The sequence below is a fragment of the Leptonotus elevatus genome, chromosome 5 (assembly GCF_054856555.1).
Source record: "Leptonotus elevatus isolate MCC_2025b chromosome 5, RoL_Lele_1.0, whole genome shotgun sequence".
NCBI classification, from domain to species: Eukaryota; Metazoa; Chordata; class Actinopteri; order Syngnathiformes; family Syngnathidae; genus Leptonotus; species Leptonotus elevatus.
The window spans coordinates 26,001,051-26,027,491 of record NC_141243.1 but is presented as its reverse complement, the minus strand read 5'-3'; the positions used below and the strand labels follow the sequence as shown (position 1 = coordinate 26,027,491).

Genomic DNA, 26,441 nt, shown 5'->3' with positions numbered 1-26,441 from the left:
TCTTCTGGCTTTCTTCACAAGTCTGGCCGGGACCGCAGCAGGCGCTTGGCCTTTCATCCTGCAGGAAGACTGCAAAAGTTGTTGGACTGCAGCTGCTTATGTGAAGGCTTGTGAATAATGAATGGTTAAGTCAGCAGACAAGGTTTCCTCCGTCTCAGTGTCCATAAGAGCAGCGCTGCGTGGTGTAACATGACCGACTGTGAGAGTGGGTAGACCGAGAAGCCTGTACTTGAGTCCGTCAGTTATCCTCTTCATCGCTTCTCGGCCTTTTGGCTAAGATCAAGTGTAGTATCTGTTCTTATCAGTTTAATATCTGATATGTCTCCTATCAGGAGACTTCATATTAAATTGCTTTTTTGAACAGGGAGATGGGATTCAGAGCTTGCTTTGCCCATTCCGCGCATCATCCTGGTATTGCAGTATATCCAGGAGCGGTGCACCACCTCCGCTGGTCAACGAAAATGCTACTCTAGACAGAGAAAACGGGCTGTGGCAATACTCACGTGCGCACAAGTAGGTGTGGCGGAAGCAACCATGTCGTCAAATTGGGAAGCAGGCGACGTAGCCGACACACATCTACTCTGCTGTCCACCAATCCGGTGAGTCGAACCCGTTCCAGAGGCTTGACACTTGAGCTCATTCAGCTATTGCATGCTCCGCAGTTGTGCCTGTGACCTCCTCTAATGCCCTGTGCGAAGTACACACGCCGTTCTAATCCACTGAGAGAAACTGGCCCATCATGCTGGGCCAGGCATTCGCCAGTGTACGAATAGCACAGTCATCCAAGAGGGTGAGTGGAAAAAAGCAAGACCCCGTGCCCAGGCTGAGGAAGGCATACTTACCTGGCAGGGGTGACACCATGATCAAGAATGTGGTTCACCCAGGGCGAGGTGCAGCCATTGCACTGGCGGCTGCATTGACCATTGCGAATTCTCCAAATGTGGGAATCTCGACTGCATAATTTCTGATAGTGGGGAACTGCGTTCGCGCTCTTCCCTGGCTTGTATGTCAATAATTAAGAGTGATAGTCTTGAAACCAATTAACACAAATGAGCAAGACTTGACTATGGTCTTCTGGCTTTCTTCACAAGTCTGGCCGGGACCGCAGCAGGTGCTTGGTCTTTCATCCTGCAGGAAGACTGCAAAAGTTGTTGGACTGCAGCTGCTTATGTGAAGAATTGTGAATAATGAATGGTTAAGTCAGCAGACAAGGTTTCCTCCGTCTCAGTGTCCATAAGAGCAGCGCTGCTTGGTGTAACATGACTGACTGTGAGAGTGGGTAGACCGAGAAGCCTGTACTTGAGTCCGTCAGTTATCCTCTTCATCGCTTCTCAGCCTTTTGGCTAAGATCAAGTGTAGTATCTGTTCTTATCAGTTTAATATCTGATATGTCTCCTATCTGGAGACTTCATATTAAATTGCTTTTTTGAACAGGGAGATGGGATTCAGAGCTTGCTTTGCCCATTCCGCGCATCATCTTGTTATTGCAGTATTTCCAGGAACGAAAATGCTAATCTAGACAGAGAAAACGGGCTGTGGCAATACTCACGTGCGCACAAGTAGGTGTGGCGGAAGCAACCATGTCGTCAAATTGGGAAGCAGGCGACGTAGCCGACACACATCTACTCTGCTGTCCACCAACCCGGTGAGTCGAACCCGTTCCAGAGGCTTGACACTTGAGCTCATTCAGCTATTGCATGCTCCGCAGTTGTGCCTGTGACCTCCTCTAACGCCCTGTGCGAAGTACACACGCCGTTCTAATCCACTGAGAGAAACTGGCCCATCATGCTGGGCCAGGCATTCGCCAGTGTACGAATGGCACAGTCATTCAAGAGGGTGAGTGGAAAAAAGCAAGACCCCGTGTCCAGGCTGAGGAAGGCATACTTACCTGGCAGGGGTGACACCATGATCAAGAATGTGGTTCACCCAGGGCGAGGTGCAGCCATTGCACTGGCGGCTGCATTGACCCTTGCGAATTCTCCAAATGTGGGAATCTCGACTGCATAATTTCTGATAGTGGGGAACTGCGTTCGCGCTCTTCCCTGGCTTGTATGTCAAAAATTAAGAGCGATAGTCTTGAAACCAATTAACACAAATGAGCAAGACTTGACTATGGTCTTCTGGCTTTCTTCACAAGTCTGGCCGGGACCGCAGCAGGCGCTTGGTCTTTCATCCTGCAGGAAGACTGCAAAAGTTGTTGGACTGCAGCTGCTTATGTGAAGGCTTGTGAATAATGAATGGTTAAGTCAGCAGACAAGGTTTCCTCCGTCTCAGTGTCCATAAGAGCAGCGCTGCTTGGTGTAACATGACCGACTGTGAGAGTGGGTAGACTGAGAAGCCTGTACTTGAGTCCGTCAGTTATCCTCTTCATCGCTTCTCGGCCTTTTGGCTAAGATCAAGTGTAGTATCTGTTCTTATCAGTTTAATATCTGATATGTCTCCTATCAGGAGACTTCATATTAAATTGCTTTTTTGAACAGGGAGATGGGATTCAGAGCTTGCTTTGCCCATTCCGCGCATCATCCTGGTATTGCAGTATATCCAGGAGCGGTGCACCACCTCCGCTGGTCAACGAAAATGCTAATCTAGACAGAGAAAACGGGCTGTGGCAATACTCACGTGCGCACAAGTAGGTGTGGCGGAAGCAACCATGTCGTCAAATTGGGAAGCAGGCGACGTAGCCGACACACATCTACTCTGCTGTCCACCAATCCGGTGAGTCGAACCCGTTCCAGAGGCTTGACACTTGAGCTCATTCAGCTATTGCATGCTCCGCAGTTGTGCCTGTGACCTCCTCTAATGCCCTGTGCGAAGTACACACGCCGTTCTAATCCACTGAGAGAAACTGGCCCATCATGCTGGGCCAGGCATTCGCCAGTGTACGAATAGCACAGTCATCCAAGAGGGTGAGTGGAAAAAAGCAAGACCCCGTGCCCAGGCTGAGGAAGGCATACTTACCTGGCAGGGGTGACACCATGATCAAGAATGTGGTTCACCCAGGGCGAGGTGCAGCCATTGCACTGGCGGCTGCATTGACCATTGCGAATTCTCCAAATGTGGGAATCTCGACTGCATAATTTCTGATAGTGGGGAACTGCGTTCGCGCTCTTCCCTGGCTTGTATGTCAATAATTAAGAGCGATAGTCTTGAAACCAATTAACACAAATGAGCAAGACTTGACTATGGTCTTCTGGCTTTCTTCACAAGTCTGGCCGGGACCGCAGCAGGCGCTTGGTCTTTCATCCTGCAGGAAGACTGCAAAAGTTGTTGGACTGCAGCTGCTTATGTGAAGGCTTGTGAATAATGAATGGTTAAGTCAGCAGACAAGGTTTCCTCCGTCTCAGTGTCCATAAGAGCAGCGCTGCTTGGTGTAACATGACCGACTGTGAGAGTTGGTAGACCGAGAAGCCTGTACTTGAGTCCGTCAGTTATCCTCTTCATCGCTTCTTGGCCTTTTGGCTAAGATCAAGTGTAGTATCTGTTCTTATCAGTTTAATATCTGATATGTCTCCTATCTGGAGACTTCATATTAAATTGCTTTTTTGAACAGGGAGATGGGATTCAGAGCTTACTTTGCCCATTCTGCGCATCATCCTGGTATTGCAGTATTTCCAGGAGCGGTGCACCACCTCCGCTGGTCAACGAAAATGCTAATCTAGACAGAGAAAACGGGCTGTGGCAATACTCACGTGCGCACAAGTAGGTGTGGCGGAAGCAACCATGTCGTCAAATTGGGAAGCAGGCGACGTTGCCGACACACATCTACTCTGCTGTCCACCAACCCGGTGAGTCGAACCCGTTCCAGAGGCTTGACACTTGAGCTCATTCAGCTATTGCATGCTCCGCAGTTGTGCCTGTGACCTCCTCTAACGCCCTGTGCGAAGTACACACGCCGTTCTAATCCACTGAGAGAAACTGGCCCATCATGCTGGGCCAGGCATTCGCCAGTGTACGAATGGCACAGTCATTCAAGAGGGTGAGTGGAAAAAAGCAAGACCCCGTGTCCAGGCTGAGGAAGGCATACTTACCTGGCAGGGGTGACACCATGATCAAGAATGTGGTTCACCCAGGGCGAGGTGCAGCCATTGCACTGGCGGCTGCATTGACCATTGCGAATTCTCCAAATGTGGGAATCTCGACTGCATAATTTCTGATAGTGGGGAACTGCGTTCGTGCTCTTCCCTGGCTTGTATGTCAATAATTAAGAGCGATAGTCTTGAAACCAATTAACACAAATGAGCAAGACTTGACTATGGTCTTCTGGCTTTCTTCACAAGTCTGGCCGGGACCGCAGCAGGCGCTTGGCCTTTCATCCTGCAGGAAGACTGCAAAATTTGTTGGACTGCAGCTGCTTATGTGAAGGCTTGTGAATAATGAATGGTTAAGTCAGCAGACAAGGTTTCCTCCGTCTCAGTGTCCATAAGAGCAGCGCTGCTTGGTGTAACATAACCGACTGTGAGAGTTGGTAGACCGAGAAGCCTGTACTTGAGTCCGTCAGTTATCCTCTTCATCGCTTCTCGGCCTTTTGGCTAAGATCAAGTGTAGTATCTGTTCTTATCAGTTTAATATCTGATATGTCTCCTATCAGGAGACTTCATATTAAATTGCTTTTTTGAACAGGGAGATGGGATTCAGAGCTTGCTTTGCCCATTCCGCGCATCATCCTGGTATTGCAGTATATCCAGGAGCGGTGCACCACCTCCGCTGGTCAACGAAAATGCTACTCTAGACAGAGAAAACGGGCTGTGGCAATACTCACGTGCGCACAAGTAGGTGTGGCGGAAGCAACCATGTCGTCAAATTGGGAAGCAGGCGACGTAGCCGACACACATCTACTCTGCTGTCCACCAATCCGGTGAGTCGAACCCGTTCCAGAGGCTTGACACTTGAGCTCATTCAGCTATTGCATGCTCCGCAGTTGTGCCTGTGACCTCCTCTAATGCCCTGTGCGAAGTACACACGCCGTTCTAATCCACTGAGAGAAACTGGCCCATCATGCTGGGCCAGGCATTCGCCAGTGTACGAATAGCACAGTCATCCAAGAGGGTGAGTGGAAAAAAGCAAGACCCCGTGCCCAGGCTGAGGAAGGCATACTTACCTGGCAGGGGTGACACCATGATCAAGAATGTGGTTCACCCAGGGCGAGGTGCAGCCATTGCACTGGCGGCTGCATTGACCATTGCGAATTCTCCAAATGTGGGAATCTCGACTGCATAATTTCTGATAGTGGGGAACTGCGTTCGCGCTCTTCCCTGGCTTGTATGTCAATAATTAAGAGTGATAGTCTTGAAACCAATTAACACAAATGAGCAAGACTTGACTATGGTCTTCTGGCTTTCTTCACAAGTCTGGCCGGGACCGCAGCAGGTGCTTGGTCTTTCATCCTGCAGGAAGACTGCAAAAGTTGTTGGACTGCAGCTGCTTATGTGAAGAATTGTGAATAATGAATGGTTAAGTCAGCAGACAAGGTTTCCTCCGTCTCAGTGTCCATAAGAGCAGCGCTGCTTGGTGTAACATGACTGACTGTGAGAGTGGGTAGACCGAGAAGCCTGTACTTGAGTCCGTCAGTTATCCTCTTCATCGCTTCTCAGCCTTTTGGCTAAGATCAAGTGTAGTATCTGTTCTTATCAGTTTAATATCTGATATGTCTCCTATCTGGAGACTTCATATTAAATTGCTTTTTTGAACAGGGAGATGGGATTCAGAGCTTGCTTTGCCCATTCCGCGCATCATCTTGTTATTGCAGTATTTCCAGGAACGAAAATGCTAATCTAGACAGAGAAAACGGGCTGTGGCAATACTCACGTGCGCACAAGTAGGTGTGGCGGAAGCAACCATGTCGTCAAATTGGGAAGCAGGCGACGTAGCCGACACACATCTACTCTGCTGTCCACCAACCCGGTGAGTCGAACCCGTTCCAGAGGCTTGACACTTGAGCTCATTCAGCTATTGCATGCTCCGCAGTTGTGCCTGTGACCTCCTCTAACGCCCTGTGCGAAGTACACACGCCGTTCTAATCCACTGAGAGAAACTGGCCCATCATGCTGGGCCAGGCATTCGCCAGTGTACGAATGGCACAGTCATTCAAGAGGGTGAGTGGAAAAAAGCAAGACCCCGTGTCCAGGCTGAGGAAGGCATACTTACCTGGCAGGGGTGACACCATGATCAAGAATGTGGTTCACCCAGGGCGAGGTGCAGCCATTGCACTGGCGGCTGCATTGACCCTTGCGAATTCTCCAAATGTGGGAATCTCGACTGCATAATTTCTGATAGTGGGGAACTGCGTTCGCGCTCTTCCCTGGCTTGTATGTCAAAAATTAAGAGCGATAGTCTTGAAACCAATTAACACAAATGAGCAAGACTTGACTATGGTCTTCTGGCTTTCTTCACAAGTCTGGCCGGGACCGCAGCAGGCGCTTGGTCTTTCATCCTGCAGGAAGACTGCAAAAGTTGTTGGACTGCAGCTGCTTATGTGAAGGCTTGTGAATAATGAATGGTTAAGTCAGCAGACAAGGTTTCCTCCGTCTCAGTGTCCATAAGAGCAGCGCTGCTTGGTGTAACATGACCGACTGTGAGAGTGGGTAGACTGAGAAGCCTGTACTTGAGTCCGTCAGTTATCCTCTTCATCGCTTCTCGGCCTTTTGGCTAAGATCAAGTGTAGTATCTGTTCTTATCAGTTTAATATCTGATATGTCTCCTATCAGGAGACTTCATATTAAATTGCTTTTTTGAACAGGGAGATGGGATTCAGAGCTTGCTTTGCCCATTCCGCGCATCATCCTGGTATTGCAGTATATCCAGGAGCGGTGCACCACCTCCGCTGGTCAACGAAAATGCTAATCTAGACAGAGAAAACGGGCTGTGGCAATACTCACGTGCGCACAAGTAGGTGTGGCGGAAGCAACCATGTCGTCAAATTGGGAAGCAGGCGACGTAGCCGACACACATCTACTCTGCTGTCCACCAATCCGGTGAGTCGAACCCGTTCCAGAGGCTTGACACTTGAGCTCATTCAGCTATTGCATGCTCCGCAGTTGTGCCTGTGACCTCCTCTAATGCCCTGTGCGAAGTACACACGCCGTTCTAATCCACTGAGAGAAACTGGCCCATCATGCTGGGCCAGGCATTCGCCAGTGTACGAATAGCACAGTCATCCAAGAGGGTGAGTGGAAAAAAGCAAGACCCCGTGCCCAGGCTGAGGAAGGCATACTTACCTGGCAGGGGTGACACCATGATCAAGAATGTGGTTCACCCAGGGCGAGGTGCAGCCATTGCACTGGCGGCTGCATTGACCATTGCGAATTCTCCAAATGTGGGAATCTCGACTGCATAATTTCTGATAGTGGGGAACTGCGTTCGCGCTCTTCCCTGGCTTGTATGTCAATAATTAAGAGCGATAGTCTTGAAACCAATTAACACAAATGAGCAAGACTTGACTATGGTCTTCTGGCTTTCTTCACAAGTCTGGCCGGGACCGCAGCAGGCGCTTGGTCTTTCATCCTGCAGGAAGACTGCAAAAGTTGTTGGACTGCAGCTGCTTATGTGAAGGCTTGTGAATAATGAATGGTTAAGTCAGCAGACAAGGTTTCCTCCGTCTCAGTGTCCATAAGAGCAGCGCTGCTTGGTGTAACATGACCGACTGTGAGAGTTGGTAGACCGAGAAGCCTGTACTTGAGTCCGTCAGTTATCCTCTTCATCGCTTCTTGGCCTTTTGGCTAAGATCAAGTGTAGTATCTGTTCTTATCAGTTTAATATCTGATATGTCTCCTATCTGGAGACTTCATATTAAATTGCTTTTTTGAACAGGGAGATGGGATTCAGAGCTTACTTTGCCCATTCTGCGCATCATCCTGGTATTGCAGTATTTCCAGGAGCGGTGCACCACCTCCGCTGGTCAACGAAAATGCTAATCTAGACAGAGAAAACGGGCTGTGGCAATACTCACGTGCGCACAAGTAGGTGTGGCGGAAGCAACCATGTCGTCAAATTGGGAAGCAGGCGACGTTGCCGACACACATCTACTCTGCTGTCCACCAACCCGGTGAGTCGAACCCGTTCCAGAGGCTTGACACTTGAGCTCATTCAGCTATTGCATGCTCCGCAGTTGTGCCTGTGACCTCCTCTAACGCCCTGTGCGAAGTACACACGCCGTTCTAATCCACTGAGAGAAACTGGCCCATCATGCTGGGCCAGGCATTCGCCAGTGTACGAATGGCACAGTCATTCAAGAGGGTGAGTGGAAAAAAGCAAGACCCCGTGTCCAGGCTGAGGAAGGCATACTTACCTGGCAGGGGTGACACCATGATCAAGAATGTGGTTCACCCAGGGCGAGGTGCAGCCATTGCACTGGCGGCTGCATTGACCATTGCGAATTCTCCAAATGTGGGAATCTCGACTGCATAATTTCTGATAGTGGGGAACTGCGTTCGTGCTCTTCCCTGGCTTGTATGTCAATAATTAAGAGCGATAGTCTTGAAACCAATTAACACAAATGAGCAAGACTTGACTATGGTCTTCTGGCTTTCTTCACAAGTCTGGCCGGGACCGCAGCAGGCGCTTGGCCTTTCATCCTGCAGGAAGACTGCAAAATTTGTTGGACTGCAGCTGCTTATGTGAAGGCTTGTGAATAATGAATGGTTAAGTCAGCAGACAAGGTTTCCTCCGTCTCAGTGTCCATAAGAGCAGCGCTGCTTGGTGTAACATAACCGACTGTGAGAGTTGGTAGACCGAGAAGCCTGTACTTGAGTCCGTCAGTTATCCTCTTCATCGCTTCTCGGCCTTTTGGCTAAGATCAAGTGTAGTATCTGTTCTTATCAGTTTAATATCTGATATGTCTCCTATTCTGGAGACTTCATATTAAATTGCTTTTTTGAACAGGGAGATGGGATTCAGAGCTTACTTTGCCCATTCTGCGCATCATCTTGTTATTGCAGTATTTCCAGGAGCGGTGCACCACCTCCGCTGGTCAACGAAAATGCTAATCTAGACAGAGAAAACGGGCTGTGGCAATACTCACGTGCGCACAAGTAGGTGTGGCGGAAGCAACCATGTCGTCAAATTGGGAAGCAGGCGACGTAGCCGACACACATCTACTCTGCTGTCCACCAATCCGGTGAGTCGAACCCGTTCCAGAGGCTTGACACTTGAGCTCATTCAGCTATTGCATGCTCCGCAGTTGTGCCTGTGACCTCCTCTAATGCCCTGTGCGAAGTACACACGCCGTTCTAATCCACTGAGAGAAACTGGCCCATCATGCTGGGCCAGGCATTCGCCAGTGTACGAATAGCACAGTCATCCAAGAGGGTGAGTGGAAAAAAGCAAGACCCCGTGCCCAGGCTGAGGAAGGCATACTTACCTGGCAGGGGTGACACCATGATCAAGAATGTGGTTCACCCAGGGCGAGGTGCAGCCATTGCACTGGCGGCTGCATTGACCATTGCCAATTCTCCAAATGTGGGAATCTCGACTGCATAATTTCTGATAGTGGGGAACTGCGTTCGCGCTCTTCCCTGGCTTGTATGTCAATAATTAAGAGTGATAGTCTTGAAACCAATTAACACAAATGAGCAAGACTTGACTATGGTCTTCTGGCTTTTTTTCACAAGTCTGGCCGGGACCGCAGCAGGTGCTTGGTCTTTCATCCTGCAGGAAGACTGCAAAAGTTGTTGGACTGCAGCTGCTTATGTGAAGGCTTGTGAATAATGAATGGTTAAGTCAGCAGACAAGGTTTCCTCCGTCTCAGTGTCCATAAGAGCAGCGCTGCTTGGTGTAACATGACTGACTGTGAGAGTGGGTAGACCGAGAAGCCTGTACTTGAGTCCGTCAGTTATCCTCTTCATCGCTTCTCAGCCTTTTGGCTAAGATCAAGTGTAGTATCTGTTCTTATCAGTTTAATATCTGATATGTCTCCTATCTGGAGACTTCATATTAAATTGCTTTTTTGAACAGGGAGATGGGATTCAGAGCTTGCTTTGCCCATTCCGCGCATCATCTTGTTATTGCAGTATATCCAGGAGCGGTGCACCACCTCCGCTGGTCAATGAAAATGCTAATCTAGACAGAGAAAACGGGCTGTGGCAATACTCACGTGCGCACAAGTAGGTGTGGCGGAAGCAACCATGTCGTCAAATTGGGAAGCAGGCGACGTTGCCGACACACATCTACTCTGCTGTCCACCAACCCGGTGAGTCGAACCCGTTCCAGAGGCTTGACACTTGAGCTCATTCAGCTATTGCATGCTCCGCAGTTGTGCCTGTGACCTCCTCTAACGCCCTGTGCGAAGTACACACGCCATTCTAATCCACTGAGAGAAACTGGCCCATCATGCTGGGCCAGGCATTCGCCAGTGTACGAATAGCACAGTCATCCAAGAGGGTGAGTGGAAAAAAGCAAGACCCCGTGCCCAGGCTGAGGAAGGCATACTTACCTGGCAGGGGTGACACCATGATCAAGAATGTGGTTCACCCAGGGCGAGGTGCAGCCATTGCACTGGCGGCTGCATTGACCATTGCGAATTCTCCAAATGTGGGAATCTCGACTGCATAATTTCTGATAGTGGGGAACTGCGTTCGCGCTCTTCCCTGGCTTGTATGTCAATAATTAAGAGCGATAGTCTTGAAACCAATTAACACAAATGAGCAAGACTTGACTATGGTCTTCTGGCTTTCTTCACAAGTCTGGCCGGGACCGCAGCAGGCGCTTGGTCTTTCATCCTGCAGGAAGACTGCAAAAGTTGTTGGACTGCAGCTGCTTATGTGAAGGCTTGTGAATAATGAATGGTTAAGTCAGCACACAAGGTTTCCTCCGTCTCAGTGTCCATAAGAGCAGCGCTGCTTGGTGTAACATGACCGACTGTGAGAGTTGGTAGACCGAGAAGCCTGTACTTGAGTCCGTCAGTTATCCTCTTCATCGCTTCTCGGCCTTTTGGCTAAGATCAAGTGTAGTATCTGTTCTTATCAGTTTAATATCTGATATGTCTCCTATCTGGAGACTTCATATTAAATTGCTTTTTTGAACAGGGAGATGGGATTCAGAGCTTACTTTGCCCATTCTGCGCATCATCCTGGTATTGCAGTATTTCCAGGAGCGGTGCACCACCTCCGCTGGTCAATGAAAATGCTAATCTAGACAGAGAAAACGGGCTGTGGCAATACTCACGTGCGCACAAGTAGGTGTGGCGGAAGCAACCATGTCGTCAAATTGGGAAGCAGGCGACGTTGCCGACACACATCTACTCTGCTGTCCACCAACCCGGTGAGTCGAACCCGTTCCAGAGGCTTGACACTTGAGCTCATTCAGCTATTGCATGCTCCGCAGTTGTGCCTGTGACCTCCTCTAACGCCCTGTGCGAAGTACACACGCCGTTCTAATCCACTGAGAGAAACTGGCCCATCATGCTGGGCCAGGCATTCGCCAGTGTACGAATGGCACAGTCATTCAAGAGGGTGAGTGGAAAAAAGCAAGACCCCGTGTCCAGGCTGAGGAAGGCATACTTACCTGGCAGGGGTGACACCATGATCAAGAATGTGGTTCACCCAGGGCGAGGTGCAGCCATTGCACTGGCGGCTGCATTGACCATTGCGAATTCTCCAAATGTGGGAATCTCGACTGCATAATTTCTGATAGTGGGGAACTGCGTTCGTGCTCTTCCCTGGCTTGTATGTCAATAATTAAGAGCGATAGTCTTGAAACCAATTAACACAAATGAGCAAGACTTGACTATGGTCTTCTGGCTTTCTTCACAAGTCTGGCCGGGACCGCAGCAGGTGCTTGGTCTTTCATCCTGCAGGAAGACTGCAAAAGTTGTTGGACTGCAGCTGCTTATGTGAAGGCTTGTGAATAATGAATGGTTAAGTCAGCAGACAAGGTTTCCTCCGTCTCAGTGTCCATAAGAGCAGCGCTGCTTGGTGTAACATGACTGACTGTGAGAGTGGGTAGACCGAGAAGCCTGTACTTGAGTCCGTCAGTTATCCTCTTCATCGCTTCTCAGCCTTTTGGCTAAGATCAAGTGTAGTATCTGTTCTTATCAGTTTAATATCTGATATGTCTCCTATCTGGAGACTTCATATTAAATTGCTTTTTTGAACAGGGAGATGGGATTCAGAGCTTGCTTTGCCCATTCCGCGCATCATCTTGTTATTGCAGTATTTCCAGGAGCGGTGCACCACCTCCGCTGGTCAACGAAAATGCTAATCTAGACAGAGAAAACGGGCTGTGGCAATACTCACGTGCGCACAAGTAGGTGTGGCGGAAGCAACCATGTCGTCAAATTGGGAAGCAGGCGACGTTGCCGACACACATCTACTCTGCTGTCCACCAACCCGGTGAGTCGAACCCGTTCCAGAGGCTTGACACTTGAGCTCATTCAGCTATTGCATGCTCCGCAGTTGTGCCTGTGACCTCCTCTAACGCCCTGTGCGAAGTACACACGCCGTTCTAATCCACTGAGAGAAACTGGCCCATCATGCTGGGCCAGGCATTCGCCAGTGTACGAATGGCACAGTCATTCAAGAGGGTGAGTGGAAAAAAGCAAGACCCCGTGTCCAGGCTGAGGAAGGCATACTTACCTGGCAGGGGTGACACCATGATCAAGAATGTGGTTCACCCAGGGCGAGGTGCAGCCATTGCACTGGCGGCTGCATTGACCATTGCGAATTCTCCAAATGTGGGAATCTCGACTGCATAATTTCTGATAGTGGGGAACTGCGTTCGTGCTCTTCCCTGGCTTGTATGTCAATAATTAAGAGCGATAGTCTTGAAACCAATTAACACAAATGAGCAAGACTTGACTATGGTCTTCTGGCTTTCTTCACAAGTCTGGCCGGGACCGCAGCAGGTGCTTGGTCTTTCATCCTGCAGGAAGACTGCAAAAGTTGTTGGACTGCAGCTGCTTATGTGAAGGCTTGTGAATAATGAATGGTTAAGTCAGCAGACAAGGTTTCCTCCGTCTCAGTGTCCATAAGAGCAGCGCTGCTTGGTGTAACATGACTGACTGTGAGAGTGGGTAGACCGAGAAGCCTGTACTTGAGTCCGTCAGTTATCCTCTTCATCGCTTCTCAGCCTTTTGGCTAAGATCAAGTGTAGTATCTGTTCTTATCAGTTTAATATCTGATATGTCTCCTATCTGGAGACTTCATATTAAATTGCTTTTTTGAACAGGGAGATGGGATTCAGAGCTTGCTTTGCCCATTCCGCGCATCATCTTGTTATTGCAGTATTTCCAGGAGCGGTGCACCACCTCCGCTGGTCAACGAAAATGCTAATCTAGACAGAGAAAACGGGCTGTGGCAATACTCACGTGCGCACAAGTAGGTGTGGCGGAAGCAACCATGTCGTCAAATTGGGAAGCAGGCGACGTAGCCGACACACATCTACTCTGCTGTCCACCAACCCGGTGAGTCGAACCCGTTCCAGAGGCTTGACACTTGAGCTCATTCAGCTATTGCATGCTCCGCAGTTGTGCCTGTGACCTCCTCTAACGCCCTGTGCGAAGTACACACGCCGTTCTAATCCACTGAGAGAAACTGGCCCATCATGCTGGGCCAGGCATTCGCCAGTGTACGAATGGCACAGTCATTCAAGAGGGTGAGTGGAAAAAAGCAAGACCCCGTGTCCAGGCTGAGGAAGGCATACTTACCTGGCAGGGGTGACACCATGATCAAGAATGTGGTTCACCCAGGGCGAGGTGCAGCCATTGCACTGGCGGCTGCATTGACCCTTGCGAATTCTCCAAATGTGGGAATCTCGACTGCATAATTTCTGATAGTGGGGAACTGCGTTCGCGCTCTTCCCTGGCTTGTATGTCAAAAATTAAGAGCGATAGTCTTGAAACCAATTAACACAAATGAGCAAGACTTGACTATGGTCTTCTGGCTTTCTTCACAAGTCTGGCCGGGACCGCAGCAGGCGCTTGGCCTTTCATCCTGCAGGAAGACTGCAAAAGTTGTTGGACTGCAGCTGCTTATGTGAAGGCTTGTGAATAATGAATGGTTAAGTCAGCAGACAAGGTTTCCTCCGTCTCAGTGTCCATAAGAGCAGCGCTGCTTGGTGTAACATGACTGACTGTGAGAGTGGGTAGACCGAGAAGCCTGTACTTGAGTCCGTCAGTTATCCTCTTCATCGCTTCTCAGCCTTTTGGCTAAGATCAAGTGTAGTATCTGTTCTTATCAGTTTAATATCTGATATGTCTCCTATTCTGGAGACTTCATATTAAATTGCTTTTTTGAACAGGGAGATGGGATTCAGAGCTTGCTTTGCCCATTCCGCGCATCATCTTGTTATTGCAGTATTTCCAGGAGCGGTGCACCACCTCCGCTGGTCAATGAAAATGCTAATCTAGACAGAGAAAACGGGCTGTGGCAATACTCACGTGCGCACAAGTAGGTGTGGCGGAAGCAACCATGTCGTCAAATTGGGAAGCAGGCGACGTTGCCGACACACATCTACTCTGCTGTCCACCAACCCGGTGAGTCGAACCCGTTCCAGAGGCTTGACACTTGAGCTCATTCAGCTATTGCATGCTCCGCAGTTGTGCCTGTGACCTCCTCTAACGCCCTGTGCGAAGTACACACGCCGTTCTAATCCACTGAGAGAAACTGGCCCATCATGCTGGGCCAGGCATTCGCCAGTGTACGAATGGCACAGTCATTCAAGAGGGTGAGTGGAAAAAAGCAAGACCCCGTGTCCAGGCTGAGGAAGGCATACTTACCTGGCAGGGGTGACACCATGATCAAGAATGTGGTTCACCCAGGGCGAGGTGCAGCCATTGCACTGGCGGCTGCATTGACCATTGCGAATTCTCCAAATGTGGGAATCTCGACTGCATAATTTCTGATAGTGGGGAACTGCGTTCGTGCTCTTCCCTGGCTTGTATGTCAATAATTAAGAGCGATAGTCTTGAAACCAATTAACACAAATGAGCAAGACTTGACTATGGTCTTCTGGCTTTCTTCACAAGTCTGGCCGGGACCGCAGCAGGCGCTTGGCCTTTCATCCTGCAGGAAGACTGCAAAAGTTGTTGGACTGCAGCTGCTTATGTGAAGGCTTGTGAATAATGAATGGTTAAGTCAGCAGACAAGGTTTCCTCCGTCTCAGTGTCCATAAGAGCAACGCTGCTTGGTGTAACATGACCGACTGTGAGAGTGGGTAGACTGAGAAGCCTGTACTTGAGTCCGTCAGTTATCCTCTTCATCGCTTCTCGGCCTTTTGGCTAAGATCAAGTGTAGTATCTGTTCTTATCAGTTTAATATCTGATATGTCTCCTATCAGGAGACTTCATATTAAATTGCTTTTTTGAACAGGGAGATGGGATTCAGAGCTTGCTTTGCCCATTCCGCGCATCATCCTGGTATTGCAGTATATCCAGGAGCGGTGCACCACCTCCGCTGGTCAACGAAAATGCTAATCTAGACAGAGAAAACGGGCTGTGGCAATACTCACGTGCGCACAAGTAGGTGTGGCGGAAGCAACCATGTCGTCAAATTGGGAAGCAGGCGACGTAGCCGACACACATCTACTCTGCTGTTTACCAATCCGGTGAGTCGAACCCGTTCCAGAGGCTTGACACTTGAGCTCATTCAGCTATTGCATGCTCCGCAGTTGTGCCTGTGACCTCCTGTAACGCCCTGTGCGAAGTACACACGCCGTTCTAATCCACTGAGAGAAACTGGCCCATCATGCTGGGCCAGGCATTCGCCAGTGTACGAATGGCACAGTCATTCAAGAGGGTGAGTGGAAAAAAGCAAGACCCCGTGTCCAGGCTGAGGAAGGCATACTTACCTGGCAGGGGTGACACCATGATCAAGAATGTGGTTCACCCAGGGCGAGGTGCAGCCATTGCACTGGGGGCTGCATTGACCATTGCGAATTCTCCAAATGTGGGAATCTCGACTGCATAATTTCTGATAGTGGGGAACTGCGTTCGTGCTCTTCCCTGGCTTGTATGTCAATAATTAAGAGCGATAGTCTTGAAACCAATTAACACAAATGAGCAAGACTTGACTATGGTCTTCTGGCTTTCTTCACAAGTCTGGCCGGGACCGCAGCAGGCGCTTGGCCTTTCATCCTGCAGGAAGACTGCAAAAGTTGTTGGACTGCAGCTGCTTATGTGAAGGCTTGTGAATAATGAATGGTTAAGTCAGCAGACAAGGTTTCCTCCGTCTCAGTGTCCATAAGAGCAACGCTGCTTGGTGTAACATAACCGACTGTGAGAGTGGGTAGACCGAGAAGCCTGTACTTGAGTCCGTCAGTTATCCTCTTCATCGCTTCTCGGCCTTTTGGCTAAGATCAAGTGTAGTATCTGTTCTTATCAGTTTAATATCTGATATGTCTCCTATCTGGAGACTTCATATTAAATTGCTTTTTTGAACAGGGAGATGGGATTCAGAGCTTGCTTTGCCCATTCCGCGCATCATCTTGTTATTGCAGTATTTCCAGGAGCGGTGCACCACCTCCGCTGGTCAACGAAAATGCTAATCTAGACAGAGAAAACGGGCTGTGGCAATACTCACGTGCGCACAAGTAGGTGTGGCGGAAGCAACCATGTCGTCAAATTGGGAAGCAGGCGACGTAGCCGACACACATCTACTCTGCTGTCCACCAACCCGGTGAGTCGAACCCGTTCCAGAGGCTTGACACTTGAGCTCATTCAGCTATTGCATGCTCCGCAGTTGTGCCTGTGACCTCCTCTAACGCCCTGTGCGAAGTACACACGCCGTTCTAATCCACTGAGAGAAACTGGCCCATCATGCTGGGCCAGGCATTCGCCAGTGTACGAATGGCACAGTCATTCAAGAGGGTGAGTGGAAAAAAGCAAGACCCCGTGTTCAGGCTGAGGAAGGCATACTTACCTGGCAGGGGTGACACCATGATCAAGAATGTGGTTCACCCAGGGCGAGGTGCAGCCATTGCACTGGCGGCTGCATTGACCCTTGCGAATTCTCCAAATGTGGGAATCTCGACTGCATAATTTCTGATAGTGGGGAACTGCGTTCGCGCTCTTCCCTGGCTTGTATGTCAAAAATTAAGAGCGATAGTCTTGAAACCAATTAACACAAATGAGCAAGACTTGACTATGGTCTTCTGGCTTTCTTCACAAGTCTGGCCGGTACCGCAGCAGGCGCTTGGTCTTTCATCCTGCAGGAAGACTGCAAAAGTTGTTGGACTGCAGCTGCTTATGTGAAGGCTTGTGAATAATGAATGGTTAAGTCAGCAGACAAGGTTTCCTCCGTCTCAGTGTCCATAAGAGCAGCGCTGCTTGGTGTAACATGACCGACTGTGAGAGTGGGTAGACTGAGAAGCCTGTACTTGAGTCCGTCAGTTATCCTCTTCATCGCTTCTCGGCCTTTTGGCTAAGATCAAGTGTAGTATCTGTTCTTATCAGTTTAATATCTGATATGTCTCCTATCAGGAGACTTCATATTAAATTGCTTTTTTGAACAGGGAGATGGGATTCAGAGCTTGCTTTGCCCATTCCGCGCATCATCCTGGTATTGCAGTATATCCAGGAGCGGTGCACCACCTCCGCTGGTCAACGAAAATGCTAATCTAGACAGAGAAAACGGGCTGTGGCAATACTCACGTGCGCACAAGTAGGTGTGGCGGAAGCAACCATGTCGTCAAATTGGGAAGCAGGCGACGTAGCCGACACACATCTACTCTGCTGTCCACCAATCCGGTGAGTCGAACCCGTTCCAGAGGCTTGACACTTGAGCTCATTCAGCTATTGCATGCTCCGCAGTTGTGCCCCTGTGCGAAGTACACACGCCGTTCTAATCCACTGAGAGAAACTGGCCCATCATGCTGGGCCAGGCATTCGCCAGTGTACGAATGGCACAGTCATTCAAGAGGTTGAGTGGAAAAAAGCAAGACCCCGTGTTCAGGCTGAGGAAGGCATACTTACCTGGCAGGGGTGACACCATGATCAAGAATGTGGTTCACCCAGGGCGAGGTGCAGCCATTGCACTGGCGGCTGCATTGACCCTTGCGAATTCTCCAAATGTGGGAATCTCGACTGCATAATTTCTGATAGTGGGGAACTGCGTTCGCGCTCTTCCCTGGCTTGTATGTCAAAAATTAAGAGCGATAGTCTTGAAACCAATTAACACAAATGAGCAAGACTTGACTATGGTCTTCTGGCTTTCTTCACAAGTCTGGCCGGGACCGCAGCAGGCGCTTGGTCTTTCATCCTGCAGGAAGACTGCAAAAGTTGTTGGACTGCAGCTGCTTATGTGAAGGCTTGTGAATAATGAATGGTTAAGTCAGCAGACAAGGTTTCCTCCGTCTCAGTGTCCATAAGAGCAGCGCTGCTTGGTGTAACATGACCGACTGTGAGAGTGGGTAGACTGAGAAGCCTGTACTTGAGTCCGTCAGTTATCCTCTTCATCGCTTCTCGGCCTTTTGGCTAAGATCAAGTGTAGTATCTGTTCTTATCAGTTTAATATCTGATATGTCTCCTATCAGGAGACTTCATATTAAATTGCTTTTTTGAACAGGGAGATGGGATTCAGAGCTTGCTTTGCCCATTCCGCGCATCATCCTGGTATTGCAGTATATCCAGGAGCGGTGCACCACCTCCGCTGGTCAACGAAAATGCTAATCTAGACAGAGAAAACGGGCTGTGGCAATACTCACGTGCGCACAAGTAGGTGTGGCGGAAGCAACCATGTCGTCAAATTGGGAAGCAGGCGACGTAGCCGACACACATCTACTCTGCTGTCCACCAATCCGGTGAGTCGAACCCGTTCCAGAGGCTTGACACTTGAGCTCATTCAGCTATTGCATGCTCCGCAGTTGTGCCCCTGTGCGAAGTACACACGCCGTTCTAATCCACTGAGAGAAACTGGCCCATCATAATGGGCCAGGCATTCGCCAGTGTACGAATGGCACAGTCATCCAAGAGGGTGAGTGGAAAAAAGCAAGACCCCGTGCCCAGGCTGAGGAAGTCATACTTACCTGGCAGGGGTGACACCATGATCAAGAATGTGGTTCACCCAGGGCGAGGTGCAGCCATTGCACTGGCGGCTGCATTGACCATTGCGAATTCTCCAAATGTGGGAATCTCGACTGCATAATTTCTGATAGTGGGGAACTGCGTTCGCGCTCTTCCCTGGCTTGTATGTCAATAATTAAGAGCGATGGTCTTGAAACCAATTAACACAAATGAGCAAGACTTGACTATGGTCTTCTGGCTTTCTTCACAAGTCTGGCCGGGACCGCAGCAGGCGCTTGGTCTTTCATCCTGCAGGAAGACTGCAAAAGTTGTTGGACTGCAGCTGCTTATGTGAAGGCTTGTGAATAATGAATGGTTAAGTCAGCAGACAAGGTTTCCTCCGTCTCAGTGTCCATAAGAGCAGCGCTGCTTGGTGTAACATGACCGACTGTGAGAGTTGGTAGACCGAGAAGCCTGTACTTGAGTCCGTCAGTTATCCTCTTCATCGCTTCTCGGCCTTTTGGCTAAGATCAAGTGTAGTATCTGTTCTTATCAGTTTAATATCTGATATGTCTCCTATCTGGAGACTTCATATTAAATTGCTTTTTTGAACAGGGAGATGGGATTCAGAGCTTACTTTGCCCATTCTGCGCATCATTCTGGTATTGCAGTATTTCCAGGAGCGGTGCACCACCTCCGCTGGTCAACGAAAATGCTAATCTAGACAGAGAAAACGGGCTGTGGCAATACTCACGTGCGCACAAGTAGGTGTGGCGGAAGCAACCATGTCGTCAAATTGGGAAGCAGGCGACGTAGCCGACACACATCTACTCTGCTGTCCACGAACCCGGTGAGTCGAACCCGTTCCAGAGGCTTGACACTTGAGCTCATTCAGCTATTGCATGCTCCGCAGTTGTGCCTGTGACCTCCTCTAACGCCCTGTGCGAAGTACACACGCCGTTCTAATCCACTGAGAGAAACTGGCCCATCATGCTGGGCCAGGCATTCGCCAGTGTACGAATGGCACAGTCATTCAAGAGGGTGAGTGGAAAAAAGCAAGACCCCGTGTCCAGGCTGAGGAAGGCATACTTACCTGGCAGGGGTGACACCATGATCAAGAATGTGGTTCAACCAGGGCGAGGTGCAGCCATTGCACTAGCGGCTGCATTGACCCTTGCGAATTCTCCAAATGTGGGAATCTCGACTGCATAATTTCTGGTAGTGGGGAACTGCGTTCGCGCTCTTCCCTGGCTTGTATGTCAATAATTAAGAGCGATAGTCTTGAAACCAATTAACACAAATGAGCAAGACTTGACTATGGTCTTCTGGCTTTCTTCACAAGTCTGGCCGGGACCGCAGCAGGCGCTTGGCCTTTCATCCTGCAGGAAGACTGCAAAAGTTGTTGGACTGCAGCTGCTTATGTGAAGGCTTGTGAATAATGAATGGTTAAGTCAGCAGACAAGGTTTCCTCCGTCTCAGTGTCCATAAGAGCAACGCTGCTTGGTGTAACATAACCGACTGTGAGAGTAGGTAGACCGAGAAGCCTGTACTTGAGTCCGTCAGTTATCCTCTTCATCGCTTCTCGGCCTTTTGGCTAAGATCAAGTGTAGTATCTGTTCTTATCAGTTTAATATCTGATATGTCTCCTATCAGGAGACTTCATATTAAATTGCTTTTTTGAACAGGGAGATGGGATTCAGAGCTTGCTTTGCCCATTCCGCGCATCATCCTGGTATTGCAGTAAATCCAGGAGCGGTGCACCACCTCCGCTGGTCAACGAAAATGCTAATCTAGACAGAGAAAACGGGCTGTGGCAATACTCACGTGCGCACAAGTAGGTGTGGCGGAAGCAACCATGTCGTCAAATTGGGAAGCAGGCGACGTAGCCGACACACATCTACTCTGCTGTCCACCAATCCGGTGAGTCGAACCCGTTCCAGAGGCTTGACACTTGAGCTCATTCAGCTATTGCATGCTCCGCAGTTGTGCCCCTGTGCGAAGTACACACGCCGTTCTAATCTACTGAGAGAAACTGGCCCATCATGCTGGGCCAGGCATTCGCCAGTGTACGAATGGCACAGTCATCCAAGAGGGTGAGTGGAAAAAAGCAAGACCCCGTGCCCAGGCTGAGGAAGTCATACTTACCTGGCAGGGGTGACACCATGATCAAGAATGTGGTTCACCCAGGGCGAGTTGCAGCCATTGCACTGGCGGCTGCATTGACCATTGCGAATTCTCCAAATGTGGGAATCTCGACTGCATAATTTCTGATAGTGGGGAACTGCGTTCGCGCTCTTCCCTGGCTTGTATGTCAATAATTAAGAGCGATAGTCTTGAAACCAATTAACACAAATGAGCAAGACTTGACTATGGTCTTCTGGCTTTCTTCACAAGTCTGGCCGGGACCGCAGCAGGCGCTTGGTCTTTCATCCTGCAGGAAGACTGCAAAAGTTGTTGGACTGCAGCTGCTTATGTGAAGGCTTGTGAATAATGAATGGTTAAGTCAGCAGACAAGGTTTCCTCCGTCTCAGTGTCCATAAGAGCAGCGCTGCTTGGTGTAACATGACCGACTGTGAGAGTTGGTAGACCGAGAAGCCTGTACTTGAGTCCGTCAGTTATCCTCTTCATCGCTTCTCGGCCTTTTGGCTAAGATCAAGTGTAGTATCTGTTCTTATCAGTTTAATATCTGATATGTCTCCTATCTGGAGACTTCATATTAAATTGCTTTTTTGAACAGGGAGATGGGATTCAGAGCTTACTTTGCCCATTCTGCGCATCATCCTGGTATTGCAGTATTTCCAGGAGCGGTGCACCACCTCCGCTGGTCAACGAAAATGCTAATCTAGACAGAGAAAACGGACTGTGGCAATACTCACGTGCACACAAGTAGGTGTGGCGGAAGCAACCATGTCGTCAAATTGGGAAGCAGGCGACGTAGCCGACACACATCTACTCTGCTGTCCACCAACCCGGTGAGTCGAACCCGTTCCAGAGGCTTGACACTTGAGCTCATTCAGCTATTGCATGCTCCGCAGTTGTGCCTGTGACCTCCTCTAACGCCCTGTGCGAAGTACACACGCCGTTCTAATCCACTGAGAGAAACTGGCCCATCATGCTGGGCCAGGCATTCGCCAGTGTACGAATGGCACAGTCATTCAAGAGGGTGAGTGGAAAAAAGCAAGACCCCGTGTCCAGGCTGAGGAAGGCATACTTACCTGGCAGGGGTGACACCATGATCAAGAATGTGGTTCACCCAGGGCGAGGTGCAGCCATTGCACTGGCGGCTGCATTGACCATTGCGAATTCTCCAAATGTGGGAATCTCGACTGCATAATTTCTGATAGTGGGGAACTGCGTTCGTGCTCTTCCCTGGCTTGTATGTCAATAATTAAGAGCGATAGTCTTGAAACCAATTAACACAAATGAGCAAGACTTGACTATGGTCTTCTGGCTTTCTTCACAAGTCTGGCCGGGACCGCAGCAGGCGCTTGGCCTTTCATCCTGCAGGAAGACTGCAAAAGTTGTTGGACTGCAGCTGCTTATGTGAAGGCTTGTGAATAATGAATGGTTAAGTCAGCAGACAAGGTTTCCTCCGTCTCAGTGTCCATAAGAGCAGCGCTGCTTGGTGTAACATGACCGACTGTGAGAGTGGGTAGACTGAGAAGCCTGTACTTGAGTCCGTCAGTTATCCTCTTCATCGCTTCTCGGCCTTTTGGCTAAGATCAAGTGTAGTATCTGTTCTTATCAGTTTAATATCTGATATGTCTCCTATCAGTAGACTTCATATTAAATTGCTTTTTTGAACAGGGAGATGGGATTCAGAGCTTGCTTTGCCCATTCCGTGCATCATCCTGGTATTGCAGTATATCCAGGAGCGGTGCACCACCTCCGCTGGTCAACGAAAATGCTAATCTAGACAGAGAAAACGGGCTGTGGCAATACTCACGTGCGCACAAGTAGGTGTGGCGGAAGCAACCATGTCGTCAAATTGGGAAGCAGGCGACGTTGCCGACACACATCTACTCTGCTGTCCACGAACCCGGTGAGTCGAACCCGTTCCAGAGGCTTGACACTTGAGCTCATTCAGCTATTGCATGCTCCGCAGTTGTGCCTGTGACCTCCTCTAACGCCCTGTGCGAAGTACACACGCCGTTCTAATCCACTGAGAGAAACTGGCCCATCATGCTGGGCCAGGCATTCGCCAGTGTACGAATGGCACAGTCATTCAAGAGGGTGAGTGGAAAAAAGCAAGACCCCGTGTCCAGGCTGAGGAAGGCATACTTACCTGGCAGGGGTGACACCATGATCAAGAATGTGGTTCAACCAGGGCGAGGTGCAGCCATTGCACTAGCGGCTGCATTGACCCTTGCGAATTCTCCAAATGTGGGAATCTCGACTGCATAATTTCTGGTAGTGGGGAACTGCGTTCGCGCTCTTCCCTGGCTTGTATGTCAATAATTAAGAGCGATAGTCTTGAAACCAATTAACACAAATGAGCAAGACTTGACTATGGTCTTCTGGCTTTCTTCACAAGTCTGGCCGGGACCGCAGCAGGCGCTTGGCCTTTCATCCTGCAGGAAGACTGCAAAAGTTGTTGGACTGCAGCTGCTTATGTGAAGGCTTGTGAATAATGAATGGTTAAGTCAGCAGACAAGGTTTCCTCCGTCTCAGTGTCCATAAGAGCAGCGCTGCTTGGTGTAACATGACCGACTGTGAGAGTGGGTAGACTGAGAAGCCTGTACTTGAGTCCGTCAGTTATCCTCTTCATCGCTTCTCGGCCTTTTGGCTAAGACTGCGATCGCCTCTGTTGAGAGATAATTCTATGCCTGTTGTGGCTGTGAATCTAACTCAATTGCAGGGGTATTGTTATTGTGTTGTTTAAACTTTGTGTTATAGGAGAACGACAAAGGTGAGTGTACTGTTTTTTTGTTCGTGAGAAGTTGTGACCAAGTGGTTGTCTCCGACATGTCGGCTACATATGCCGGCATGCGGAGGCACCACAGTGTTCGATTTATGTTTCGGGAAAGGGATGGTGGTGAGCCTCTTTGGATGTCCAGGCTGGACTTCTCCAGAAAGCTTGTCCAACAAACCCTGAAATTTAAAGCTGAGGATTTAAATTGTATTATAACTTTGCCCTTTAGTAAGGGATTTGATGTGAGTTTCACCTCTGCTGTGAACCTTCGTGAATTTTGGACTCGTTTTGAAAATGTGAAAGCCCAGTTCTCTGTGTTCAATGTTGAAAAACTGACTGATAATGCTGCTAAAACAGTTATTGTCAGAATGTTTAATGAGACAGTGAATGCAGAAGACATTTGTTTTTGGCTGGGTAGATATTGCACGGTTAAAGGCCAGGCTGTGAAGGTGAGGGATGAAGACGGCATCTGGAACTGTGCCTGGCGGGTACCCATCCAACAATGGCAGGACCCCCAGGGCTTTCAGGGCCTGAAACATCTCCCACCAATGATAGTCTTGGGTGAAAACCGGGGCTACATACATTACCAGGGCCAGCCCAAGCTCTGCTGCAAGTGTGGTGAGCATGGACACCTGGCGGAAGCGTGTGAGAAAACAATTTGTAGGAAATGTAGAGTAATTGGGCATACTTTTGAAGAATGTACCAATGGCAGAAAGTGCAATCTTTGTGGGGAAACTAACCACCTCTACATAAATTGTCCAAAATCATTTGCCAACAAACTGAAGGCTGGAAAAGAAATGGCACAAGGAAATGGAAATGAAGCTGACAAACAAATTGAATGTCCCAAAGAAAATTCAAATTTCCCTCCAAATCCTGTCATTGGTGGAGAGGGGACAGGTGAGGAGGGTCAAGGGGAGGCGAGCAGGCCGGCCCCACCAATCGAGAGCTCAGAGGAAAGTGAGATGCTGCAAGAAATGCCCACAAGCGAGTCAAGTGAAGTCAGTCCACATGAGGCTGACAGTGAGGACACCCAGATCACTTGTGCTCAAAATAATAAAAGGCTTGCATCTCAACGGTCCTCTGAGTCTCCCCTGTCCACGGAGAAGAGGGGAAGGCCCGGGAGCCCAGATAGCGAGGTGGGGGAGACCAGGGTCTTCCCCTCAGATTCACCAAATGAACTCTCCTTTTTAAACATAGTACTGCAATCAACGCCAAAAAGCAGAAACACTATGAATTTAAGGTTGCGTGAGCGATCACCACCTCAAGTGCCCCTGACAGACGACCAGTGTTTTAGCTCTGCCCCTTTTGCTGAGGTAAAGGAAGAAATACGCTCTCGAGAAATACCTTAGCGACTGCCTTGTTTTTTTAAAAATAATGTTCTCTTAAAATTTTGTAACCCCATCTGTGTTTTTATTTTTTTATTTTTAATCATACCTATGACCCTCACCTTCTCAACTATTAATGTTAGAAGCGTGAAGTCAAAGATTAGAGCTCAGAGCGTTTTAACATTTCTAAAAACTTTTAAATCTGATCTGTTTTTAATCCAAGAATGTGGCATACCCTTTTTAAGAAATTACAAACAGTGGGAGGAAATGTGGCCACATCCATCACTATGGAGTGGCTCAAACGAAAATAGAAATGATGGAGTGGCCATTTTAATAAATAATCCTCAGATTGTTTTAAAGGGGAGCACAGTGGTGAGAGACGGACGAGCACTGTTAGCACACTTAACTTTTACAGAACAGGACCTTAGCCTTTTAAATATTTATGGTTCTAATGAAAAGCATGACAGGTATGATATTTTAGAGAATTTGCAGTCCCACATGCTAGGTCATAATCCACTAATTATTGGAGGCGATTTTAATTGTGTTTTAAATAGGAAGGATAGGAAGGGAGCTGGGGAGGATTTTAAAATTGACAAAACATCGGTTTTATTGCAAGACATGTGCCGCGTATTCAAATTAGAGGACTGCTTTAAAACCATACATCCAAGAGAGGAGGGCTTCACCTGGTTTAGTGGTGACGGCACCAGAGCCTCTCGCATAGATTACGTATTTACACGGGGTTGGACACAGATTGATGCTAGATTAACTCCTGTTTTTTTCTCAGATCACCTAATACTGTCTTGCACCCTTTCACTTTCTTCTGGCGTGACTATTGGAAGAGGTCTGTGGAAATTGAACTGCTCCCTGCTCGAGGACGAGACCTTGGTCTCTCAGTACAGGGAGCGGTACAAGGACTGGCAGACCCTTCAAGACCTTTACAAATCACGGGCACAATGGTGGGAAATGATGAAGGTAAGGACTCAGACTTTTTTCAAAAAAGCAGGAAGAGAGAAGAAAATCAAGGAAATGAAATGTATGCTGGGAATGCAAAAGAGACTGCAAAGGTATTTTAATCTGACACAAGAGGGGATCAATTTTAATGATGAAATTAAAGAGATCAAAAAAGAAATGAGAGCTATGGCAGATATTCAGAGCAAAGGGTTTTTATTAAGGAGCAGAGAGAAGGAAATAGAAGAAGGTGAAAAATGCACAAGGTACTTCTTTAAAAAAATTATGAGCAAGGGTGGGGGCATTTTTAAACTAAAAAAAGAAAACG

General features: G+C 48.8%; 44 non-coding genes across 44 annotated transcripts; all 44 read left to right on the top strand.

Moving 5' to 3' along the window:
* The first annotated feature begins 253 nt into the window (after positions 1–253).
* On the top strand, positions 254–445 carry LOC147174539 (U2 spliceosomal RNA). Its single transcript, XR_015095082.1, has one exon. It is a non-coding gene; the product is annotated as a U2 spliceosomal RNA (small nuclear RNA).
* Positions 446–834: 389 nt separating this feature from the next.
* LOC147174538 (U1 spliceosomal RNA) lies at positions 835–999 on the top strand. The gene has a single exon (XR_015094965.1). It is a non-coding gene; the product is annotated as a U1 spliceosomal RNA (small nuclear RNA).
* Positions 1,000–1,323: 324 nt separating this feature from the next.
* LOC147174537 (U2 spliceosomal RNA) lies at positions 1,324–1,518 on the top strand. The gene has a single exon (XR_015095218.1). It is a non-coding gene; the product is annotated as a U2 spliceosomal RNA (small nuclear RNA).
* A 362-nt stretch (positions 1,519–1,880) lies between these two features.
* On the top strand, positions 1,881–2,045 carry LOC147174536 (U1 spliceosomal RNA). Its single transcript, XR_015095005.1, has one exon. It is a non-coding gene; the product is annotated as a U1 spliceosomal RNA (small nuclear RNA).
* Positions 2,046–2,369: 324 nt separating this feature from the next.
* On the top strand, positions 2,370–2,561 carry LOC147174535 (U2 spliceosomal RNA). Its single transcript, XR_015095080.1, has one exon. It is a non-coding gene; the product is annotated as a U2 spliceosomal RNA (small nuclear RNA).
* Positions 2,562–2,950: 389 nt separating this feature from the next.
* On the top strand, positions 2,951–3,115 carry LOC147174534 (U1 spliceosomal RNA). The gene has a single exon (XR_015094964.1). It is a non-coding gene; the product is annotated as a U1 spliceosomal RNA (small nuclear RNA).
* Positions 3,116–3,439: 324 nt separating this feature from the next.
* LOC147174533 (U2 spliceosomal RNA) lies at positions 3,440–3,631 on the top strand. Its single transcript, XR_015095190.1, has one exon. It is a non-coding gene; the product is annotated as a U2 spliceosomal RNA (small nuclear RNA).
* Positions 3,632–4,020: 389 nt separating this feature from the next.
* On the top strand, positions 4,021–4,185 carry LOC147174532 (U1 spliceosomal RNA). The gene has a single exon (XR_015095037.1). It is a non-coding gene; the product is annotated as a U1 spliceosomal RNA (small nuclear RNA).
* A 324-nt stretch (positions 4,186–4,509) lies between these two features.
* On the top strand, positions 4,510–4,701 carry LOC147174531 (U2 spliceosomal RNA). The gene has a single exon (XR_015095079.1). It is a non-coding gene; the product is annotated as a U2 spliceosomal RNA (small nuclear RNA).
* Positions 4,702–5,090: 389 nt separating this feature from the next.
* On the top strand, positions 5,091–5,255 carry LOC147174530 (U1 spliceosomal RNA). Its single transcript, XR_015094963.1, has one exon. It is a non-coding gene; the product is annotated as a U1 spliceosomal RNA (small nuclear RNA).
* A 324-nt stretch (positions 5,256–5,579) lies between these two features.
* Positions 5,580–5,774, top strand: LOC147174529 (U2 spliceosomal RNA). The gene has a single exon (XR_015095217.1). It is a non-coding gene; the product is annotated as a U2 spliceosomal RNA (small nuclear RNA).
* A 362-nt stretch (positions 5,775–6,136) lies between these two features.
* LOC147174528 (U1 spliceosomal RNA) lies at positions 6,137–6,301 on the top strand. Its single transcript, XR_015094994.1, has one exon. It is a non-coding gene; the product is annotated as a U1 spliceosomal RNA (small nuclear RNA).
* A 324-nt stretch (positions 6,302–6,625) lies between these two features.
* LOC147174527 (U2 spliceosomal RNA) lies at positions 6,626–6,817 on the top strand. Its single transcript, XR_015095077.1, has one exon. It is a non-coding gene; the product is annotated as a U2 spliceosomal RNA (small nuclear RNA).
* Positions 6,818–7,206: 389 nt separating this feature from the next.
* Positions 7,207–7,371, top strand: LOC147174526 (U1 spliceosomal RNA). The gene has a single exon (XR_015094962.1). It is a non-coding gene; the product is annotated as a U1 spliceosomal RNA (small nuclear RNA).
* Positions 7,372–7,695: 324 nt separating this feature from the next.
* On the top strand, positions 7,696–7,887 carry LOC147174525 (U2 spliceosomal RNA). Its single transcript, XR_015095189.1, has one exon. It is a non-coding gene; the product is annotated as a U2 spliceosomal RNA (small nuclear RNA).
* Positions 7,888–8,276: 389 nt separating this feature from the next.
* Positions 8,277–8,441, top strand: LOC147174524 (U1 spliceosomal RNA). Its single transcript, XR_015095036.1, has one exon. It is a non-coding gene; the product is annotated as a U1 spliceosomal RNA (small nuclear RNA).
* A 324-nt stretch (positions 8,442–8,765) lies between these two features.
* Positions 8,766–8,958, top strand: LOC147174523 (U2 spliceosomal RNA). The gene has a single exon (XR_015095216.1). It is a non-coding gene; the product is annotated as a U2 spliceosomal RNA (small nuclear RNA).
* A 389-nt stretch (positions 8,959–9,347) lies between these two features.
* On the top strand, positions 9,348–9,512 carry LOC147174522 (U1 spliceosomal RNA). Its single transcript, XR_015095062.1, has one exon. It is a non-coding gene; the product is annotated as a U1 spliceosomal RNA (small nuclear RNA).
* Positions 9,513–9,837: 325 nt separating this feature from the next.
* Positions 9,838–10,029, top strand: LOC147174521 (U2 spliceosomal RNA). The gene has a single exon (XR_015095196.1). It is a non-coding gene; the product is annotated as a U2 spliceosomal RNA (small nuclear RNA).
* A 389-nt stretch (positions 10,030–10,418) lies between these two features.
* Positions 10,419–10,583, top strand: LOC147174520 (U1 spliceosomal RNA). Its single transcript, XR_015094961.1, has one exon. It is a non-coding gene; the product is annotated as a U1 spliceosomal RNA (small nuclear RNA).
* A 324-nt stretch (positions 10,584–10,907) lies between these two features.
* Positions 10,908–11,099, top strand: LOC147174519 (U2 spliceosomal RNA). Its single transcript, XR_015095153.1, has one exon. It is a non-coding gene; the product is annotated as a U2 spliceosomal RNA (small nuclear RNA).
* Positions 11,100–11,488: 389 nt separating this feature from the next.
* On the top strand, positions 11,489–11,653 carry LOC147174518 (U1 spliceosomal RNA). Its single transcript, XR_015095035.1, has one exon. It is a non-coding gene; the product is annotated as a U1 spliceosomal RNA (small nuclear RNA).
* Positions 11,654–11,977: 324 nt separating this feature from the next.
* Positions 11,978–12,169, top strand: LOC147174517 (U2 spliceosomal RNA). The gene has a single exon (XR_015095186.1). It is a non-coding gene; the product is annotated as a U2 spliceosomal RNA (small nuclear RNA).
* Positions 12,170–12,558: 389 nt separating this feature from the next.
* On the top strand, positions 12,559–12,723 carry LOC147174516 (U1 spliceosomal RNA). The gene has a single exon (XR_015095034.1). It is a non-coding gene; the product is annotated as a U1 spliceosomal RNA (small nuclear RNA).
* A 324-nt stretch (positions 12,724–13,047) lies between these two features.
* LOC147174515 (U2 spliceosomal RNA) lies at positions 13,048–13,239 on the top strand. The gene has a single exon (XR_015095185.1). It is a non-coding gene; the product is annotated as a U2 spliceosomal RNA (small nuclear RNA).
* Positions 13,240–13,628: 389 nt separating this feature from the next.
* Positions 13,629–13,793, top strand: LOC147174514 (U1 spliceosomal RNA). Its single transcript, XR_015094983.1, has one exon. It is a non-coding gene; the product is annotated as a U1 spliceosomal RNA (small nuclear RNA).
* Positions 13,794–14,117: 324 nt separating this feature from the next.
* Positions 14,118–14,310, top strand: LOC147174513 (U2 spliceosomal RNA). The gene has a single exon (XR_015095210.1). It is a non-coding gene; the product is annotated as a U2 spliceosomal RNA (small nuclear RNA).
* Positions 14,311–14,699: 389 nt separating this feature from the next.
* On the top strand, positions 14,700–14,864 carry LOC147174512 (U1 spliceosomal RNA). The gene has a single exon (XR_015095033.1). It is a non-coding gene; the product is annotated as a U1 spliceosomal RNA (small nuclear RNA).
* Positions 14,865–15,188: 324 nt separating this feature from the next.
* Positions 15,189–15,380, top strand: LOC147174511 (U2 spliceosomal RNA). Its single transcript, XR_015095076.1, has one exon. It is a non-coding gene; the product is annotated as a U2 spliceosomal RNA (small nuclear RNA).
* Positions 15,381–15,769: 389 nt separating this feature from the next.
* LOC147174510 (U1 spliceosomal RNA) lies at positions 15,770–15,934 on the top strand. The gene has a single exon (XR_015094950.1). It is a non-coding gene; the product is annotated as a U1 spliceosomal RNA (small nuclear RNA).
* Positions 15,935–16,258: 324 nt separating this feature from the next.
* LOC147174509 (U2 spliceosomal RNA) lies at positions 16,259–16,450 on the top strand. The gene has a single exon (XR_015095146.1). It is a non-coding gene; the product is annotated as a U2 spliceosomal RNA (small nuclear RNA).
* A 389-nt stretch (positions 16,451–16,839) lies between these two features.
* Positions 16,840–17,004, top strand: LOC147174508 (U1 spliceosomal RNA). Its single transcript, XR_015094972.1, has one exon. It is a non-coding gene; the product is annotated as a U1 spliceosomal RNA (small nuclear RNA).
* Positions 17,005–17,328: 324 nt separating this feature from the next.
* On the top strand, positions 17,329–17,520 carry LOC147174507 (U2 spliceosomal RNA). The gene has a single exon (XR_015095075.1). It is a non-coding gene; the product is annotated as a U2 spliceosomal RNA (small nuclear RNA).
* Positions 17,521–17,891: 371 nt separating this feature from the next.
* Positions 17,892–18,056, top strand: LOC147174506 (U1 spliceosomal RNA). The gene has a single exon (XR_015094960.1). It is a non-coding gene; the product is annotated as a U1 spliceosomal RNA (small nuclear RNA).
* Positions 18,057–18,380: 324 nt separating this feature from the next.
* LOC147174505 (U2 spliceosomal RNA) lies at positions 18,381–18,572 on the top strand. The gene has a single exon (XR_015095074.1). It is a non-coding gene; the product is annotated as a U2 spliceosomal RNA (small nuclear RNA).
* Positions 18,573–18,943: 371 nt separating this feature from the next.
* Positions 18,944–19,108, top strand: LOC147174504 (U1 spliceosomal RNA). Its single transcript, XR_015094959.1, has one exon. It is a non-coding gene; the product is annotated as a U1 spliceosomal RNA (small nuclear RNA).
* A 324-nt stretch (positions 19,109–19,432) lies between these two features.
* Positions 19,433–19,624, top strand: LOC147174503 (U2 spliceosomal RNA). The gene has a single exon (XR_015095199.1). It is a non-coding gene; the product is annotated as a U2 spliceosomal RNA (small nuclear RNA).
* A 389-nt stretch (positions 19,625–20,013) lies between these two features.
* LOC147174502 (U1 spliceosomal RNA) lies at positions 20,014–20,178 on the top strand. Its single transcript, XR_015094948.1, has one exon. It is a non-coding gene; the product is annotated as a U1 spliceosomal RNA (small nuclear RNA).
* Positions 20,179–20,502: 324 nt separating this feature from the next.
* Positions 20,503–20,694, top strand: LOC147174501 (U2 spliceosomal RNA). The gene has a single exon (XR_015095112.1). It is a non-coding gene; the product is annotated as a U2 spliceosomal RNA (small nuclear RNA).
* Positions 20,695–21,065: 371 nt separating this feature from the next.
* LOC147174500 (U1 spliceosomal RNA) lies at positions 21,066–21,230 on the top strand. Its single transcript, XR_015095025.1, has one exon. It is a non-coding gene; the product is annotated as a U1 spliceosomal RNA (small nuclear RNA).
* A 324-nt stretch (positions 21,231–21,554) lies between these two features.
* Positions 21,555–21,746, top strand: LOC147174499 (U2 spliceosomal RNA). The gene has a single exon (XR_015095152.1). It is a non-coding gene; the product is annotated as a U2 spliceosomal RNA (small nuclear RNA).
* A 389-nt stretch (positions 21,747–22,135) lies between these two features.
* LOC147174498 (U1 spliceosomal RNA) lies at positions 22,136–22,300 on the top strand. The gene has a single exon (XR_015095032.1). It is a non-coding gene; the product is annotated as a U1 spliceosomal RNA (small nuclear RNA).
* Positions 22,301–22,624: 324 nt separating this feature from the next.
* LOC147174497 (U2 spliceosomal RNA) lies at positions 22,625–22,816 on the top strand. Its single transcript, XR_015095134.1, has one exon. It is a non-coding gene; the product is annotated as a U2 spliceosomal RNA (small nuclear RNA).
* A 389-nt stretch (positions 22,817–23,205) lies between these two features.
* On the top strand, positions 23,206–23,370 carry LOC147174496 (U1 spliceosomal RNA). The gene has a single exon (XR_015094947.1). It is a non-coding gene; the product is annotated as a U1 spliceosomal RNA (small nuclear RNA).
* The last annotated feature ends 3,071 nt before the right edge of the window (positions 23,371–26,441 follow it).